The sequence below is a fragment of the Ovis canadensis genome, chromosome 20, assembly GCF_042477335.2.
Source record: "Ovis canadensis isolate MfBH-ARS-UI-01 breed Bighorn chromosome 20, ARS-UI_OviCan_v2, whole genome shotgun sequence".
Lineage (NCBI taxonomy): Eukaryota > Metazoa > Chordata > Mammalia > Artiodactyla > Bovidae > Ovis > Ovis canadensis.
In genome coordinates, this window is record NC_091264.1 from 24,890,496 (window position 1) to 24,898,374 (window position 7,879).

At 40.3% G+C, this 7,879-nt stretch overlaps 1 protein-coding gene across 3 annotated transcripts in view; it reads right to left on the reverse strand.

Annotated features, from left to right (window-relative positions):
• FKBP5 (FKBP prolyl isomerase 5) overlaps positions 1–7,392 on the reverse strand; it is a 119,380-nt gene extending 111,988 nt beyond the window's left edge. Inside the window, exons 1-2 of one of the 3 annotated variants that reach the window (XM_069564227.1) lie at positions 7,134–7,392; positions 1,672–1,775 (exon numbers count right to left, since the gene is read on the reverse strand). The gene's annotated coding sequence lies outside the window, so the exon portion shown is untranslated. The remainder of the gene's footprint in view (positions 1–1,671; positions 1,776–7,133) is intronic. The other 2 variants (XM_069564226.1, XM_069564228.1) reach the window with 2 other exon arrangements.
• Positions 7,393–7,879: the final 487 nt, after the last annotated feature.

Here is a 7,879-nt window from a genome sequence, read left to right on the forward strand (position 1 = left end):
AAGAAAAAATAATAGCAAAACATTTAAACAACAGGATTGCTCAGACACTACATTTTGAAGATAATCTAACTTTTCAGATGAACAGTACTCTATTCTATAGTGTATTTGGACTAATCTACTATAAAGAAAAAGCTAAAAAATTTATCTTTCTTTTCCAGGCTATGAACTGACAGAAAGGAACTAAGAATAAGAATGGTTTCAGAATCACTGATTGTGCAAAGCTAAGTCTGAGCTAAAACACACCGCTTTTCAGGTTTCTCTATGTACAACAAAATTTTGGGGAAAAAAAGACAATCTGGTAAACTAATACTACTGCTTTACGATATTTGTGAGAATGTAACAGTTTTAAAAGCACATTAACTGAACTGTTGATAATTAATAAACCTGGAGAATAGGTATACAGATGTTCATTATACTAGTGTCTCCGGTTCTGTGTATGTTTGAAACTTTCATAATAAAAAGTCTAAAAGAAAAGCTACCTATAAGTATTTTAAAGTTCTATCTGCAGTTAAGGCTTGACAACTCAAAATTCTTAAAACTTTTCCAATAATGTTTCATTCATGCTTGACAGACCAGTGAAATTTAGTGTCTGTAAAAGGGAGCAAAGGACATGAGGAACATGAGCGTGTTCACTAAGTGAAGAAAGTCAGTCCTATTACCCATGTTGGCAGAGTTCGACGTTTGTCCTTTTTCTCGTCAAAGAACTTACATTTGTTAAGGAAAAAATTTACAGACAATATATATGTACAGTTTTGGTTAGTAAAGGCAACCTAAGTGTTTATCCCCAGTCATCAATGATTAATTTGTTAAGCCTATTGGTTAGTTCTCCTGTTACTTCAAATCATCTTCCACTCTAGCAAATAACCAAATAAACAAATTTCTTATGGAGATGCAAAAAAAAAAAAAAAAAAAAAAGGATGAAAAGTGAATATCTATAAATAATGCCCAATCCTAAATTGTGAAGAACATATTTAAGCTTACATAAAACAGTAAGTTAAGAAAAAAAACTTGAATGTCTTAACAACTGACATATTTTAAGATATGACTTAAATAGATTTAACTCAAATCACTCTATGGCAGCACTAAAACTAATACAGAGCACCAAATTCACATTTAGATTTACCACTTACCTATGATCAAGATTAGTTTATATGGTTTGTAAGCACCACTCTTTCCTCCCTATTATAAATACCACTCAAAAAGGACAACCAAATTTATTTCCCTCTTCTTTGGTGAATTCTAGGACAGTAAAGATTGTACATGTTTGAGAAAAACCTAGCACACTGAAGATGTGCAATTCTCTTAACGGGAATTATCACTACCTTTAATTCCCAGGATGCTATCACTAGGTAGCAGTCTCATTCCCTAGGTGACTTACACAGCATAACAAAATAAACCAGTTTCCTTGCTGGCAATTGTGCCTTGAATCATTTTCAGGATTCTGTTTCTTCTAACAGAAATACGTTGTCATGAGACTTCAGAAAGAAGCAGCACAGATACATATATGTAGAGACTAAAGACATGTCAGTAATTCTCTTTTTCTACATTATTATTGAGGCACTGCTTTCATATTTCAAGTTGAGGTATTTCACTTTTTTCAGATAACATAGTCATTCTCATCTTCCATAAATATTTATAACTTTTTTCCTTATGAAAGTAAAAGTTACATACCATAAAATGCACGGATCTTAGTATTTGGCTTGGTAAATTTGAACAAATGAATACACCACCAACTGATGAATCTGGAAGTTCTGTGTACTGGTCTTGAAACTGTTCTGTAAGTTAAAAATATACGAAAATTAAAAATTACCCTGAAAGCGTATACGTGAATTTCATCACTTGAATGCCAAACCAAGCTACAGAATATTTCTATCACCCTCAAAAGTTCCCTTTTGGGACTTCCCTGGTGGTCCAGTGGCTAAGACTCCACTCTCCCAATGCAGGGGGCCAGGGTGTGATCCCTGGTCCAGGAACTAGATCCCACATGCCGCCAACAAAGACCCAGCAAAGTCAAATTAATGTTTTGAAAACTGAAGAGTTTCTTTACAGAAAATGTTCCCCTTTGTCCCTTTCCAGTTATCCACAGCCTTTACCCAGAAACTGCTTTCCTGATTTCCATCACCATACCTAAGTTTTGTCTGATCTTATATTTTTTATAAATGGCATCTAACAATACATACTTGTGTTTGGTTTCTCTTGCTCTGAATAATATTTCTGAGATTCTTCTATGTCACTATATGAGTCATTAGATTATTATTATTGTGAAGAAAGATTCTATGAACACTTTTATCAGTTTCTGTGTGGACATGTACTTTGTTCCTCTAGATAAAGCAAGATTTCACTTGAAAAAAAAAAAGAATTCACACATAAATAAGCCTGTGAAGTCATATAGATGATTTATACGTACAATGTAATAAACATATACAGTTACATTTATAATGAAAATACATATAGTATAGATATTTATCTACCTACCTGTGTGTATGTATTTATGTGTGTGTGTACAAATGGACTCTGAGAGGTCTACCTAGGAATAACCTCAAAGATATATTAAACAAACTTACAAAGTTTACAATGAAAATAAGTTTAGATATTTCAATTCTTCTTAATAAGTATATTATATTTTAACCTAAGTTTAATTCAAAAGAGAAACAAATTTCTCTCCATGTAAGTTACTCTATTTTGCATCAATCAAATACCATCTTCTCGCAATAAATCGCCTTTCCAAACTAGAATTGCAGAACATTAAATATGACCATCCATCATGAAGTAATCTTTTTATGCTAGAGGGTAAAATCCAAAATATGTTAAGGTTACAAGATTTTATTTTATTGTCTTGCTTTTTTAAAAGTTAAACATGGAAATAATTCCATTGGCTAATATTTAACATGAGTAAAGACCATTCCATCCTTATTCATAAAAAGACCTCCATTCCAAAAAGCAACCTACTGAAGTACTGTCTGTGACAGAGACATTCTGACCTTCAAATTCCGTGTGTAATTTTCAGCAGCTAGAAGGATCTTTAATTTCCAGAGACAGGAACATTGAGAAACATACACATAAATCTGATTTTTGATGAGATCAATTTGAAATCCCCAACCCTGTTTTTGATAAACAGATGATCATTTTCAGGGGACTAGGAGTGGTTCTTCATTTAACATCACACATAAACTGCCAAGACTACAAACTGAACATTACAAATGGTTCCAAAAATTTACCATCGCCTGCTTTAGCAAAGGTTTGCAAACTACAAAAGGGAAAAAACCCCTCTTCTAGTCTTTGATCTTTCTCCATCTTTTATTTCTCCTTCCAAAAAATGAGCAATTTCAAGACCATACAACTCAAATGGACTGTATTTTTAATCTTAAAAAATATTCTTAGCATTCAGATGTTCCATAACTTTCACAGATGTGGAACTGTTTACTTAAAAACCCATTATTTCACTCTGAAAATACATATTTTTTATTTTTCTAGTAACTGTACGTTTTTCTAAAAAGAAAAACACAAACTTGATTAAGTGTTACAAAAATGACAGCAGTTCCAAAGAGCTACAATTCCCAACTGTCAATATCTTTTTGCCTGTTTTAGAGAGCTAAAATTTTATTCCTTTTTTTTTTAAATGTTTCTCTTCCAGACCAAGAGTAGAAAATAGATTAAATCAAATGTGTAGACCCCATACTCCCTCTGGTGGTCCTTCACTCTTATTAACTAGCTGTTTTCCAAAAGGCTAGAACACTAAAATAAGCATAAAACCAACTTGCCCCATTTAAGGATTAAAGCCTTACATGTTTGAGTTTCAGCTGAATGCAGGTCAAGTCTCATCATGACAAAAATGAGGTACAAATAATTTGAGTGCTTGAATTTTAGTGTTTCAAATACTACTGAAATATCCTTAGGAACTTAGTTACGTCCACAAGGTCCTGCTATAAATTACTTTAACCTGTTTCATTTGGCAGAACTATCTTTTACACAATAAATAAGCATCTTTTTGCACCAAAAAAAAAAAAAACCCACTTAAGTGGCTACTGTTTTTAAATCAATAGTTATATGATTTACCTACCAACTTCCATCTAGTCTTGAATGACTGTAAATTTAATTTTCCTTAAACTTTTAATTTTCCTGGCATAATGTCAGAAGTTAAAAATGCATTAAAAAAAATTCAGAATATAAAATAATGAAAAACAAAATCTGATTACTAATCAGCTAGGTTAGAAAGTTCAAATAGTTTCAGAATTATAAAAAGTATAAATAATTTAATTGTTCAGCATAAAATAAGTACAGAATTCAGTATGCCAAAATATGTACAATATAGATTCTTTGTTAGGAATTGTGAAAAATATTAAAGGCCTACAGAAAATATTCTTAATAACAGATACAGCACGCATTTTACTGTTAAATAAACAAGTATTACTATCTAACAGTATCGTGTGATTTAGCCTCAAACGTAGCTTGTTTCACATGTGTCCCTGTTTTTCTGTAGCTTTGTTTAATCAAAAATATTTGCCCACCCCCAAATTCAAAAGGAGCCACACCTGAGGGTAAGTGACTTAAAAATACTCCCAACATTTATTACGTAGATGTAAGAATTCAACTTATATTTAATTTTGAAGCTATAATGTGGTTGACCATTTTACGATACGGTCTACCACAAGTTAAAAGTGGACAGAAATCAGTAATTGAAACATGTAAAAATTGAATTTGAAAACAGTATTTTAATTAAAAGGCACTTTTACAGTTAAAGTTCCCAAAACATGCTCTTGTAAATTAAACTATGAAATATAGCTTTAATTTACGGTATGTGATACATTTAAGCATCACAAGATAAAAACTATAAAACTTCTAATTATACACAATAGTTAGACTAATATATTCCTATACACTTAAAACAATTATATAGACCACCCATAACCCTAGTCTTATAAGATTCCTCAGAACTACTTATACAGAATAAAACTCACTCTGAACAAGTCACTGTTCAATCTACCTTCACTAAGCATCGAAAAGCCAACTCAGCTTTCAACAGTAATAATTTCTTCTACAACTATAGAAAGAGAATGTTCTTCCTTCTCTAGACTGATTGTTCTAAGCTAAGACTTTAGGAAACAAAACAACCGAAATATGTTCTTTTTCCAATGCAAGAATAAACAAAATTGAAGACTTCACTAGTTCCTAATCCAATATTTTAAAATGTTCATGTTTGAAAGACAAAGAACTCACAGCAGATAAGCCTGTTGTTTTCAAGAAAACAAAACAATTTTTATGAAAACTATCTTTGATTGAAAAAAAAAATCCCGAACAGTCACAACTAGCCTATCGGTTAGAGTGCACCTTTCAAAGGTGTTACTAATTAACATGTGACTAATAACCACTCAATGAAGCACTAATAAAGTAACATAATTAAATCAAAAGTGTAACTGTCCTTAAGAAGTTCCTTACATCTCTTATTCAAATCATATCCAGCACAGACATTTTAAAAAAAGACACATAAGAAGAAAAATCTGAGTTATCTAAACCTTCATAATATATTTTAGAATAATTATATATTATTTTTAAATTTTTTCTAAAATTGGTCAGGGCCATAACTGTAGATTTTAAGTGAGGTCAGCCGGGAGAGAGAGAGAAACGGAAAATAAGTGAAAGTATAACATAAAAACTTCCACAAGAATAAAAAGTTGTTCAACTCTACCCTCGAATTTTAAAATAAATACTCTTATGCGGGGCGGGGGGAGGGGGGAATGGGTGAAGGAGAATTCCCATAGACTATTAAAAATACTGAACCAAAATATGCCTCAACTTTTCCCTCGTCTATAATCTAACAAAACGAGAAGACAATGAAAATAAACACTCCTGTGTGCCCTCAGAGAGGCAAAGAAAGCTCCCATTCAAAGCTAAGCCGTATTCCACTCTTGTAAAGTAAATCCAAAACCACGAGCTCAAACTGCTTCATGCAGAATTTACTGAATGGCGGCCAAACGTTGTACACTCTGTCCTGAACCACAGCGAAGGATATCTCGAGCTCTGCATTCTCCATTTACAACTTGTACCTTACTATGCATGCTTTCACCACCACTGCAGAAACCGATTTTTAAACTAAGATGTTCCTCCCGGCCAAGTCAATGGAAAGAAGGCAATCTACCCGCTGGCGACACTCCCCACCTTCCCCACCCACCCCGCACCCCAAGCAATACTAGTTTTTGACTCCTATACTGCGGTCAGCACACCTTAAAAAAAAAAAAATCATTATGGGAGAAGGCGTTACAAAGCCCCCGGAGAACTGAATTACCGAACCCTGAAACAACTTTTCAGTGGCTCTCACCTGGCACTTGGGATAATCACCTGTTGGAACGGCGCTGCCCCGGTCCCCTCTTACCGGCAGTCGAGGGCGGGGAGGCCGTGTTCCCAGTCACTGGTCCCCCTCCCGGGGCGGCAGGTGAAAGACGGGGAACGCGTATATCCACACCCACCGCCCCGGGAGCGCAGACCGAAAGCCGGGGACCGCGGCTGCGGCGGGACGCTCCGTTATCCCTCCCCTCGGCGGGCCCGCCAGGTGAGCGAGGCTCCATCGCGGCCGCGATGCGTCCCGGCGCACGGCTCACCGCCGGCCCACTTCTCCCGCCGCCCGGGCCCGGGAGACCGAAGTTTCTCTCCCGCTCGCGGCGGCCGCGGCTCACGGGCCGCCTGGCTCTCGGGCGCCGGGCCGCGGGCGAGTCGGGGGCCGCCGAGACAGGAGCCGGAGCCGGGACCTGTTACCCAGGGCGGGAAACCAAAAAAAAAAAAAAAAAAGCCGAGTGAGGACCAGCGGGGCGCGACCGGCCTCGTCTTCCCAAGGGAGAGCGCGGCAGGGGCGGGGAGCCGCTCCCGCGGCCGCCCGGCTCCGCGCCTCCCGGAGGCGAAGGGAGCCCCGGCCCCGCTCGCCCGGCGGGGCGCAGAGGATTCCCGCGGGGGAGCCTGGGCGCCTCCAGCGCGCCCGCTCCGAGGCGTCTCGGCGCCGCCCGCCCCGCAGCGCGGTTCCCGGGCTGGGGCGCCGCGTGAGGAAGCGGCACAGCGGCGGCAGGACCGCGAAGGAGGGAACGCGGCTCCCGAGGCCGGGCGGCCACCCCGCCTCATCCCCCCCGTGGCCATGGCGCCGGTACCTGTCGCCGTGGCGGCTCGCCCGTTCTGTCGCTCTGCCTCAGCCGCGCGCCGCCAGCCCCTCAGCCCGCCCAGCAGGCCGCCAGCGCGCCGGACGCCGCCGCCGGAGACTGGCAGCGCCCGCGAAGCGGCCAGAGTCCCCCCGGGCAGCGCCCGGCGCAGTCCCGCCCCCGCGGGCCGCAGGACCCGCCTCCCATAGGGCCCCGGGGCTGTCAGTCCGCCCCAAAAGACGCGCGGGCTGTCGCTCCTCCTATCCCGATTGGCGGCCGAACGCCGTCCATGCAAATAAGGCCCCGCCCCCGGCCATTTGCACCTCCGCCTTGGTGTAACCTCCGCCTCCCCCACGCCAGCCCACGTGTCTGGCCCTTGCCCCTTTGTGGGCGCTGTAGGGAAGAGAGGGAGGAAACTGAACGACGCCCCCTCACTCCATCCCTTACCTCCGGGGAAACTAATGCCCAAGCAAGCTAGTGGACTTCACATTGGGACCTCTCTCTGACAGTTCTGCCCTCCTGTCCGCCCACCCGACCTGATTCGTGGAAGGAGAGGGGCAGGCCAGGCTTGTTTGCGTCAGGTAAGCAAGCTAGGTTAGCCCCGGGAAACAATACCAGGGGAACTGGTATTGTCCATTTGGAACTGGGGGGAAAAAATCCCATCTGGAGAAACCATAGCACGTAGCACTTGCCTCTGGACACTCAGGGACTGTTAAGACTAGGCTTTCCCTCCGTCTTCTACCTTTCAAACATGAGAT